At 45.5% G+C, this 13,147-nt stretch overlaps 1 protein-coding gene across 1 annotated transcript in view; it reads right to left on the bottom strand.

Moving 5' to 3' along the window:
* The window catches only part of GRAMD2B (GRAM domain containing 2B), a 219,916-nt gene that overhangs the window by 60,738 nt on the left and 146,031 nt on the right, over positions 1-13,147 (bottom strand). The window lies entirely within an intron of this gene.

The raw sequence follows: 13,147 nt of genomic DNA, 5'->3' as shown, positions 1-13,147 counted from the left end.
TAAATGATATCCCCATTTTAAACTTTGCCTGTTAATGCAGTCGCAATTTACTGTGATTTAGGGGGTGAGTCTTCATTATGGGGAAGTGGTCACAGTGTTTTTAGTGTGTGGTTTTTTGTGGAATTGGCCAAAAATCACTAAAACTTTGCCAGGCCAGCTGTGTATCTTGCAGATTTAAGTGAAAAGGAACCTGTTACCAGGTTTTTCCCATTATAAAGTACGGCATAGCACCTGTAAGCCCTGTCTTACATACTAAAATGCTGTATGTCCCCGAATTCCCTAATCAAGGTACAAAAAAGACCTTTCATCATACACGCAGCCGGTCTGGTCGGATAGTGGTCACTGGCCCTGATCCGGTGCCGCCTCTCGTGATTACCGTCCTCTTTCCCTGCTTCATGTGGATCATGCGTCCTACATCCCCCATTGCGTTCCTGTGCAGGAGCATTTCTATGTGCCTTGCCAAGGGCAGAGCAAAATACTGTAATGAGCATGCACCAGCTTTACCTACGGGTTATCGGCACTCTTTGGCGCACGCAGCTGCTCACCTGTAAAATCCCACTGCCAATCGCTGACGTGAGATTTGCCAACTGGAAGTGCGTCACAAATCCATCCCATCGGCACACCCGTTGCGTGGTCATTGGGTGCAGATGGGTTGTCATGACAGCCTGGGGTCTGCAGAAGACCCCCACCTCCCGTGTTTGTCATTGTAAATCTGTGAACCTCGGCTGGTGTTCGGCCTTCATAGATCGTGATTTTTTTTTTATGCATAGGACGGTTGAAGCCCTGTTATGTATATTATAAACGATCAGATGATCGCAATTTCAACTCTTCTAAGGGTATGTTTCCACGGTCAGGAAACGTCGCACTTTGGACGCAGCGGATACCCTGCTGCGCCCAAAGCGCCGTCCCTGTTGTACGCGCAATGATTCCGGATGTGTTCATTGAACACGTGCGGAATCACTGCATCGTATACATAGACTGTTATTTATCTTGCGGAGACGGAGCGTCTCCGCAAGATAGACATGCTGCGGTCTGGAAAGACGCACAGCATGTGCATAAACGCAGGGCCGCCGGATGCGACCGTGCGCACATAGTGGAGACGGGATTTCATAAAATCCCCTCCACTGCACTGTAAAATCTGGACGCAGCATCCAATCCGCAGCAAATCCTGATGTATTACGCCACGTGGAAACATACCCTAAGGGGATTATTGAAGTCAGAGAAAAGTGTGGAGAAAAAAAACTTCAAATCAGCCCCCTTTTGTCCCATTGAAAATAAAATAAACATTTGGTATCGTTGCGTCCAGAAATGTCCGATCTATCAAAATATAAAAACAATTCAATGGGTAAACGGCGTAACAAGAGAAAAAAATCGAACCACCAGAATTAATTTTTTTGGCAACATTGCAATACGAGGCAATCATTTGCCCCAAAATGGTATCAATAAAAACAGCAGCTTAAAGGGAACCTGTCACCTGAATTTGGCGGGACCAGTTTTGGGTCATATGGGCGGGGTTTTCGGGTGTTTGATTCACCCTTTCCTTACCCGCTGGCTGCATGCTGGCCGCAATATTGGATTGAAGTTCATTCTCTGTCCTCCGGAGTACACGCCAGCGCAAGACAATATTGCCTTGCGCAGGCGTGTACTCCGGAGGACAGAGAATGAACTTCAATCCAATATTGCAGCCAGCATGCAGCCAGCGGGTAAGGAAAGGGTGAATCAAACACCCGAAAACCCCGCCCATATGACCCAAAACTGGTCCCGCCAACTTCAGGTGACAGGTTCCCTTTAAGCCACAAAAAAATAAGCCTTCACTCAGCCCCAGATCATGAAAAATACAAATTTTGGATTTATTTTTTTCATCATTTAAATAAAAAAGAATCTATACATGTTTGGTATCTGCATACTTGAAATATCCTGGTGAATTTTATTGCCAGGTCAGTTTTACTATATTTTGAATATGGTAATTAAAAAAAAAACAAAACAAAAAACTACAATTGTGGAATTGCACCACACTTGGAATTTTTTTCTAGTACATTATATGGTAAAATCAATGCTGTTATTCAAAAGTACAACTTGTCCCGCAAAAACAAACTTCTTATATGGCTGGAAAAATAGGATTATAGCTCTTGGAAGAAGGAGAGGAAAAACGAAAGTGCAAAAATGGAAGATCGCAAGGTCATGAAGGGGTTGAATGGATAAGGTAATTGTCCTAATAAATCCATGACTATTTAGTGCCAACATAATCTACATTCTTTTGTTATATGTTTACATTAAAAACTTCCTGTGCTTCACTAGCACTATACTACTAACTGCTTTTCTATTTTTTTTCTTCACTTTTTTTATGATGTCGTTTGAGTCCCAGTGCATGCTGGGATATTTAAACAGAGCATCATCAGGGGTAGAGACTGCTGTCACTGCCACAGCCCCTGTCCCCTCCCTGAAACAAAGCGTTATCGGTGACCTTTGTTTCAGGGTCTGTGCTATTCCTTGCATGATGTGCACAATGACAGCACACTCTATAGCCATCACATATTTGCAGTAACGAGCTGGCAATTGATCACAGTGTCAGAATACCCAGCATGCGGAGACCAACACTGCCCCCACAAGTGACGTCACTTGCGGAGACTGCGCTGGTCTCAACACAGCAGATATTCTGACAATGTGCTGTATTACTGGCTGGTTACTGCAGATCTGAGACAGCAGCAGAGAGGGCGCTGTCATTGTGCACATAGCACAGAGAATAGCACAGACCCTGAAATGAGCATCACGATGACACTCAGTTACCTAATAGGTGCAGAAAATCTGCCATACGAAATGCACCAATACCTTAGCCGTAATATAAATTATTTTAATCATTATAACCTGGGGGGAAAAAATAATTTGACTGGGTGAGAATCTAATTTTTTGTAGCTAAAATTTAATCAACTAAAATACATTATGAAACTGGCACACAGCTGCAGAAATAACATTACTTTTGGCGCTAAAAAGATTAGATGCTTACTGAAGGCCGAAATAAGCGGTATTTAATGTGGTTAATTGGTTAAAACAAAGGAAACTATCTTTGTTTTGATAGGTTTGTAAATTTTCACTCTAAAAAAAAAACTATAAAAAAAGAAATTGGTCTGAGGTTGCTATCTTTTAATATCCACTGCTGCCCGATGTGACATAAATACAATCCTGGTCATTTACTTTTGAGATACCACAATCATTGGAGTTTTTAGCAAGCAAGACAGATCTCTCTCAACCCCGCCCCCATGAACCAATCTAGGGATTACTATTATTTACTATTGCTCGCAAGGGCCCACCACATATGGAAGTATTTTAGACCCCTAATAGGTTGGCTGTGAATCTTACAGAAACAGACATAATTACATTGCCATACTGAAGTATTACAGTGTATCATATGAGTGATCCGGCAATTCAAGTATGCTGCTGAGAAAATAGTTGTTGGGTTTTTTTTGTGCAAAAAATGAAGTTGTTGCAAATATAATTACAAAAAGGTCACAAATCAGTAACCTAGACTGATAGGTAACATACATTTTAATGCATTTATGAAGTCTGACGGCTGTGTGGAAATCCCAACCTTTCACAACTGTGCCTTGATTTGTATCCATGGAAAATTGACCAAGAGTCATGACTCTTTTGTGACGTTATCATGACTAGTGGGCGTTGTCCTGGATCCCTGTCCATAATCAGATCTTGCTTAGGTGTCACAGTGTCACATCCGTGCCTGTGCCCTGTCCCCCTGCTGTTATGTCGGGTGGTTCTAGTCTACAACTTTGCTGTGTTTGATGCAGTGCAAAGGTACAACAGCTGAATACTGCCACTTGTGTTTTTTTTCTGGCAGGGTGCATGGGGGTTCTGCTAATCAGTGTTGGGTGATTAGACTAGCAAGCATGAGGTCAATTGTCCTATAGTGATCATCTTCTGCTCATAAAACACTGATTATGTTGATACAAAACACAGCCTAGTAAGAGAGACATTAGTGTAATCAGGCTCTCTTTCACTACATCATTGTCAAGGAAAAATCAGGGAGATCACGCAAATCCCACCGCTGCCGCCAATTTGTCAGGAACCAACACGCCACCGCCTCCATTCATCAGAACAATTGCGCAATTGAACTGTCTCTTACCGGACTGACAACGACAAAAACTTAAACCTCTGATTTTGTTAGATAAATACCATGCCCATGGAGCGCCCCCAGTGTCGCAGGGCCGAGGGGTACCCGGTACCGGGCCTCTCTGTCTCGGTTCTGGGGTTGTCACGGTGGCTGGACCCGGTCCGTGACCCTGCTGAGGGGCGTCCAGTGAAAGTGGAGAGTGACGATGTTATGGTGTGGTGCAGGTCGCGATGAATAACGAGGACACCAGGTTGCAGTCTCTTTACCTCTTTACTAGTGTTGAGCATTCCGATGCTGCAAGTATCGGGTATCGGCCGATACTTGCTGTATCGGAATTTCCGATACCGAGATCCGATATTTTTGTAATATCGGATATCGGTATCGAAACAACATTAATGTAAAAAGGTGTAAAAGAAAGAATTAAAATAAAAAAAATCGCTATACTCACCTGTCCGACGCAGCCGGGACCTCGGCGATTGTAAGCGGCAGCGTTGTTTCTTTAAAATTCGCGCTTTTACTTGCTTACGTGAATTCCCGGCTTCTGATTGGTCAGGGCGGCCATGTTGCCGGGACTCGGACCAATCACAGCAAGCCGTGACGAAATTACGTCACGATTTGCTGTGATTGGTCCGCGTCCCGGCAACATGGCCGCCATTAACCAATCACAAGCCGTGACGTCACGGGAGGCTGGACACGCGCTTATTTTGAAAAGCGCGCGTGTCCAGCCTCCCGTGACGTCACGGCTTGTGATTGGTCACGGCGCCATATTGCCGGGATGCGGACCAATCACAGCAAGCCGTGACGAAATTACGTCACGGCTTGCTGTGATTGGTCCGCGTCCCAGGAACATGGCCGCCATTAACCAATCACAAGCCGTGACGTCACGGGAGGCTGGACACGCGCTTATTTTGAAAAGCGCGCGTGTCCAGCCTCCCGTGACGTCACGGCTTGTGATTGGTCACGGCGCCATATTGCCGGGATGCGGACCAATCACAGCAAGCCGTGACGAAATTACGTCACGGCTTGCTGTGATTGGTCCGCGTCCCAGGAACATGGCCGCCATTAACCAATCACAAGCCGTGACGTCACGGGAGGCTGGACACGCGCTTATTTTGAAAAGCGCGCGTGTCCAGCCTCCCGTGACGTCACGGCTTGTGATTGGTCACGGCGCCATATTGCCGGGACGCGGACCAATCACAGCAAGCCGTGACGTAATTTCGTCACGGCTTGCTGTGATTGGTCCGAGTCCCGGCAACATGGCCGCCCTGACCAATCAGAAGCCGGGAATTCACGTAAGCAAGTAAAAGCGCGAATTTTAAAGAAACAACGCTGCCGCTTACAATCGCCGAGGTCCCGGCTGCGTCGGACAGGTGAGTATAGCGATATTTTTTATTTTAATTCTTTATTTTACACATTTATATGGTTCCCAGGGCCTGAAGGAGAGTTTCCTCTCCTTCAGACCCTGGGAACCATCAGGAATACCGTCCGATACCTGAGTCCCATTGACTTGTATTGGTATCGGGTATCGGTATCGGATTGGATCCGATATTTTGCCGGTATCGGCCGATACTTTCCGATACCGATACTTTCAAGTATCGGACGGTATCGCTCAGTAAAGAGTCTTTACTGAAGGCTTCAGGATCCTCAATCCGGAATACGGTTAACAGGGCTGTCTGAGACCGGCCGGTCCGATGGCACCTCCAGAGTTCCCTTTGCAGGTGGAAATCTGTGCCTACCTTCTAGCGCTTGTGTGTTGTAGTCCTTCCCTGCTTAGCACCACGGGATAGTCCGCACAACTGTTGTGTCTGTTTCTGAAGTTCCCTCACAACTGATTCTGATGTTCTTCTTCGTCCCCCAGATGATATGGCTAAGACGCACCCGTATGACGGGTAGGCCTGGAGGTCTTCCGGGACCCTAGAGTCGCCCCTCTCCAACTGTTGCCCCCTATGTCTGCTTAGGTGATTTTGGGTGAGACAGCCCGCCTATAACTGACTGTCCTGCTGTAGGTTTGAAGTAAGGCCTGGAGCTCAATACTTCCTCGGCGTTTCCGGCCACCGGCTACGCGCCTCAGTAGGATGTTGCCTCGGCTTACAGCACAACTCCTACTGGTGTTATCTCCTTGTTGCGTTGATCTCATTTCTCACTCTTCACAATAAACCTCGCTTCTTGTCCTTTCTTGGGGTACCGCCGCAATGAAGTGCAGGCGCGGTCCCATAACGTTCTTTCTGTTCGCTAGGCCTCTGTCAGGATCCCACCCCTGACAGGGACCCCCCCTGAATCTTCCCCTGCAACACCCTCTGCCACAGGATGTTGCCTGGTTCCAACCCAGTCAGCTTCTGACTAACTTCCTATCTAACCCCCAGTTTTACCAGATTGTGAGGAGTGGCCTAATACATAGCACCCTTAGCTCCCCCTGGAGGCCAGACTGTGAAGTGTATTGGTGTCTGTGATACCTGGTCAGGTGAACTCCTTCAGTGCCATCAGACGTACCATAGCCCCCCTTAGCGGCGGAGCATCAGTACTGCAACGACCAGGACTCTGGGGCGCTGCACCCACATACCTCACCCCGATAAGATTATAATTGGGGCTGGTCATGGGATGTGGATAGGGTCCCAAAAAATAAGAAACCTCCAACTTTTAGCATAACTCCCCAGCTGGAAATCCCAAGTAGGTAGGAAATTAATCTCAACTTCCTATTCTGATTTTAGCGCTCCTCCATAGATATGAATTATGGCATATATAATGTTAACCATCTATCAGATTTTAATTTGGGACTGATGTGGCCGTCGGCCAGTGATGTACAGTGGAGTAAAAAAGTATTTAGTCAGCCACCCATTGTGCAAGTTCCCACTTAAAAAGATGAGAGAGGCCTGTAATTGACATCATAGGTAGACCACGACTATGAGAATCAAAATGAGAAAACAAATCCAGAAAATCACCTTGTCTGATTTGGCAAGACTTATTTGGCAAATTATGGTGGAAAATAAGTATTTGATCACCTAAAAACATGCAAAATTTCTCTCTCAGACATATAACTTCTTAGTTAAGAGGCTCCTCTGTCCTCCACTCATTACCTGTAGTATGGGTATGTGCACACGTAGAATGGAGCACTGCGGATTTTAGAAATCCGCAGGTAAAAGGCACTGTGTTTTACCTGCGGATTTACCGCAGTTTTTACGCGGATTTTGTGCGGATTCCACCTGCGGCTTTACACCTGCGGATTCCTATTGTGGAGCAGGTGTAAACCGTAGCGGAATTCGCACAAAGAATTAACATGCTGCGGAATGTAACCCGCAGCGTTTCCCCGCTTTTTTTCCCGCAGCATGGGCACTGCGGATTGCGGTTTCCATAGGTTTACATTGTACTGTAAACGCATGGAAAGCTGCTGCGGATCCGCAGCAAAATCCGCAACGTGTGCACATAGCCTACAGGCACCTGTTTGAACTTATCACTATAAAAAACACCTGTCCACAACCTCAAGCAGTCACACTCTAAACTCCACTATGGTGGAGACCAAAGCGCTGTCAAAGGACACCAGAAACAAAATTGTAGCCCTGCACCAGTCTGGGAAGACTGAATCTGCAATAGGCAAGCAGCTTGGTGTGATGAAATCAACTGTGGGAGCAATAATAAGAAAATGGAACACATACAAGACCACTGATAATCTCCCTCGATCTGGGGCTCCATGCAAGATCTCACCCATTGGGGTCAAAATGATCATAAGAACAGTGAGCAAAAATCCCAGAACCACAGGGGAGGACCTAGTGAATGACCTGCATAGAGCTGGGACCACCATAACAAAGGCTACCATCAGTAACACACTATGCCACCAGGGACTCAGATCCTGCAGTGCCAGATGTGTCCCCCTGCTTAAGCCAGTAGATGTCCGGGCCCGTCTGAAGTTTGCTAGAGAGCATTTGGATTATCGAGACGAGTATTGGTAAAATGTCATATGGTCTGATGAAACAAAAGTAGAACTGTTTGGTAGAAACAAAACTTGTATTTGGAGGCGACAGAATGCTGAGTTGCATCCAAAGAACACCATACCTACTGTGAAGCATGGGGGTGGCAACATCATGCTTTGGAGCTGTTTCTCTGCAAAGGGACCAGGACGACTGATCTGTGCACATGAAAGAATGAATGGGGCCATGTATAGTGAGATTTTGAGTGCAAACCTCCTTCCATCAACAAGGGCATTGAAGATGAAACGTGGATGGGTCTTTCGACATGATAATGATCCCAAGCACTCTGCCAGGGCAATAAAGGAGTGGCTTCATAATTAGCATATGAAGGTCCTGGAGTGGCCTAGCCAGTTTCCAGATCTCAACGCCATAGAAAACCTTTGGAGGCAGTTGAAAGTCTGTTACCCAGCGACTGGCCCAAAACATCACTGCTTTAGAGGAGATCTGCATGGAGGAATGGGCCAACATACCACCAACAGTGTGTGCCAACCTTGTGAAGACTTACAGAAAACGTTTGACCTCTGTCATTGCCAACAAAGGATATATAACAAAATATTGAGATGACCTTTTGTTATGACCAAATACTTATTTTCCACCATAATTTGCTAAATAAATCCTGCCAAATCAGACAAGGTGATTTTCTGGATTTGTTTTCTCATTTTGACTTTCATAGTTGTGGTCTACCTATGATGTCAATTACAGGCCTCTCTCATCTTTTTAAGTGGGAGAACTTGCACAATTTGTGGCTGACTAAATATTTTTTTTTCCTTACTGTAAGGGTACCGTTACACTAAACGATTTACCAACGATCACAACCAGCGATACGACCTGGCCGTGATCGTTGGTAAGTTGTTGTGTGGTCGCTGGAGAGCTGTCACAGCTACAGACAGCTCTCCAGCGACCAACGATGCCGAAGTCCCCGGGTAACCAGGGTAAACATCGGGTTACTAAGCGCAGGGCCGCGGACTCACAGTCAGTGCGGGAAGCAGACAGCGAGGGACGTGACACCGGAATGTGAGTATGTGCTGTTTGGTTTTTTTTACATTTACGATGGTAACCAGGGTAAACATCGGGTTACTAAGCGTGGCCCTGCGCTTAGTAACCTGATGTTTACCCTGGTTACAAGCGAACACATCGCTGGATCGGTGTCACACACACCGATCCAGCGATGTCAGCGGGAGATCCAGCGACGAAATAAAGTTCCAAACGATCTTCTACGACGTACGATTCTCAGCGGGGTCCCTGATCGCTGCTGCGTGTCAGACACAGCGATATCGTATGGATATCGCTGGAACGTCACGGATCGTGCCGTCGTAGTGACCAAAGTGCCACTGTGAGACGGTACCCTAAGTCAATACATTATGTTCACCTCTTTGTTACGATGGAAATATGTCTGCTGTAACTGTAGAATCCTTGCTTTTAATTAAAAAAAACAATATCCATAATTTGGTATATGAACACAGCAGTCTGTTTACAGCTCTCTGTAAATAGGGAGGCTATGGCCATAAATCTGTCTCTTTTCATATTCTTTTGCAAGCTGTGCTTGGAATTCCTGTCTGTGACCCATCAGATAACCAATTTTAACTATCTGTTTGCAGTAGGGTTGTCTCGGCTTAGGGTACCGTCACACAGTGGCATTTTTATCGCTACGACGGCACGATTCGTGACGTTCTAGCGATATAGTTACGATCTCGCAGTGTCTGACACGCAGCAGCGATCAGGGACCCTGCTGAGAATCGTACGTCGTAGCAGATCGTTTGAAACTTTCTTTCGTCGCTGGATCTCCCGCTGTCATCGCTGGATCGTTGTGTGTGACACCGATCCAGCGATGCGTTCGCTTGTAACCAGGGTAAACATCGGGTTACTAAGCGCAGGGCCGCGCTTAGTAACCCGATGTTTACCGTGGTTACCAGCGTAAAAGTAAAAAAAAAAAAACCGTACATACTCACCATCTGATGTCCGTCAGGTCCCTTGCCGTCCGCTTCCTGCTCTGACTGTCTGCCGGCCGGAAAGTGAGAGCACAGCACAGCAGTGACGTCACCGCTGCGCTCTGCTCTCACTGTACGGCGGCAGTCAGTTAGAGCAGGAAGCGGACGGCAAGGGACCTGACGGACATCAGATGGTGAGTATGTACGGTTTGTTTTTTTTTACTTTTACGCTGGTAACCACGGTAAACATCGGGTTACTAAGCGCGGCCCTGCGCTTAGTAACCCGATGTTTACCCTGGTTACCAGCGAACCTCGGCATAGTTGGTCGCTGGAGAGCGGTCTGTGTGACAGCTCCCCAGCGACCACACAACCACTTACCAACGATCACGGCCAGGTCGTATCGCAGGTCGTGATCGTTGGTAAATCGTTATGTGAGACGGTACCCTTAATACAGGACATGAGGTGGTTAATAGTGTGCTAGCCTTGCTATAATGTTCAATATGACACAAACTTTGAGATGGCTTTGTAGGTTCTACAATTACGTCTATGAAAATCATGGTGCTCACAGATTACATAGCCAAAATAGTCTACAAGATTCTCTTTAAATACTGAACATTGTTCCCATTAAGTCCCTTTTGTGAGCCTTGGGTGGTGCTATTTATACATCTCCAGCTCTCTGCTCCCAGTGGAGGTTACAAGGTTCCCCATGACCCTGGTGCATGCTTTCCATTGCTCTTGCCTGTCTAGTTTGAGACCTGTTTCTGACCTTTGCCCATGTTTAGACTAATATTGCCTGATGACTGTGTTCCTTTCCCTGACCTCCTGGTATTGATGCCAATTGACAATCCTCTGGCAGCCCACTCCATTGGCCAGTAGTGATACTCTGTAGACCCATCCCTTGGGCCCTTGCGCAATCTCAGATTCCACTTTAGGGGTTAAAAGGTGAACCCCCTGGCATCTGATAGACTGTGTTGGCTAGAGCTAAGCATGTTCATAGAATTTTTATTAAGAACTGGCAGGCTACCACTCATAGAGCCACCATGACAGATATTCTGCAGGCTCAGTAAAAAACCCTACTGTTACGGTAGTTTTTTTTTTTGCACATTGATTCTTAAGAAAGCGGAATCAGCATGACCGCTATTTAGTGAGCATGGAACTATATAACAATAATGGCGACATAAGGTTAAATAAAGGTATTGCGTAGTATATTATATGATGGCATAATAAAGCTACATAATAAAATTACTAAAACCAGCATATGTCCAATAAATACCTACAACCCCGTAATGTAGTCACCAGCACTCCGTGCTGTCTCAAAGGGGTTATCCGAAATACAAATTAATTTTTATCCCACATTTCTATCTATTTATTGCCATAATCTAATCTATTTTCTAATGTACCTGAATTAAAAATTCCTCATCCTTCCCTAACTACATTAGCTAACTGCTTTTCCTTTTTTTTTTTTTAAACAATTTCTTAATTTTTGCTTAGTGCTTGTTGGGATACTCAAGCGAAGAATCATCAGGAGCCAAAGGCTGCAGTGACCACCCCTTTATGATGCATTTACACTAAAAGATAATTGTGAACAATTTTTCCTATGAATACTTGTTTCCTGATAATCTTTCAGTATACAATGGCTGCTGTTCATCTGATGAAATGATATTTTTAAGCATCATAACACCAGTAGCCTATGCACGCTGAATGATCTTGTCACGGGTTTAGCACGACAGAGGGGCCAGAAGACAGCATCTGATTTCACGTACTCCTGCACTGATTAGAACGCCTCCTTCATAATAAACAGTACAGGATTCTGTTAGCAGTGTAGGGGTTAAACTATTCAGCATAGTCTCCGAAGCCTACCTGCTTGGATGATCTCGGCTGTGCAGTATTGGCTACTCCTCTCTGCTATATATACTTGCCTATGGCAAGAAGGCATTGCCATTGTTAAGTCTTGCACTGCCTGATGTGGAGTGGAGGTGTTGGTTGTTGGTAGAGGCATTTGGAGTATTGTACTGTGACTGTTGCTTTGTTTTTTTTTTGTTTGTTTTTTTAAGGCTGTTTGCAAATCCTCTTACTCTCCTATTTGCTTTACATTCCTATTATCGTTGGTGTTCCCCTCTGTTGTTTGTGAGTGCATATTTGTATGATTAGTATTTTTCCTTTATCACTGTGCGTCCTTCCTTGTTTGTCTGGTTTGTGTATATTCCCATACTATTAGTCCCCACTTCCCTGGGTTGAGGAGGGGGGACAGATATAGGGCTGATTCAGCAGTTCACCAAGGTACGTGGCCCTGGGCGTCTTCACCATCAGAAGAAATCAAGGGAGTAGGGAGAGCGAGGGCGCCCCTACCGTTAGGGTCAGGAAAGGAGCCCCTGGCCCTGGGTAGTCTGACAACAGAGCCGTGACAGATCTATTACAGATTGTTCAGTGAGCATCATTCATCACACACTGCCTGTTAAACAGGCTATTAAATGAGCACCAATTAGCATCTGTATAGTGCTGCCAATCAGTTCGTGTAAACGGACCCTTAGGCTAGAGCTAAGTCATGACTTGGCACTGACACCAGTTGTACAACCATTTTTGCTAGGTGGTGCTGTGCCATCAAAGCGCAATGCAAATGAATAGTGTCGCATTGTGAACCTAAAGGTATAAGCAAGTCGCAATAAATCTGAAGCTGTTGTAATTCTTGTGACTTGCTTGGCCGCACTACCCTTGGGTTCACTATGTGACCCCAATCACTTGTATGGCAATGCATTATACCAGTGAAACACAGCGAACTTTACTTGCACAACAGATGTAAATAGTATTTTCAGTCACGAATAATGTAAAATAAGAATAGATTAATGCAACCAGGGAGTTGTGTGTTTATTGTTGTGTATTGTATTCTTGAACTGACTGTTTTTTGATTTTTGACATACCAGCTCTGGCTTGTCAAGGCAAGGAGGCTTATTCGCCGTGCAATGCTCCTCTGGGAAATATAATATGCAAATTGCCTCTTCAGAGAAAAAGAGGACTTAAACTCTATAGTGCCACCTGTTGGAAGTAGCGATCCTACAAGTCACGATCAACCCTTTAACGAGTCGTGCAATATGACTTAGGATAAAAGCCAAATCAGTATCTCAATTCGCAAAGGG

This window comes from Ranitomeya variabilis, chromosome 1, assembly GCF_051348905.1.
Source record: "Ranitomeya variabilis isolate aRanVar5 chromosome 1, aRanVar5.hap1, whole genome shotgun sequence".
NCBI lineage: Eukaryota > Metazoa > Chordata > Amphibia > Anura > Dendrobatidae > Ranitomeya > Ranitomeya variabilis.
This window is presented reverse-complemented; position numbering and strand designations above follow the sequence as displayed.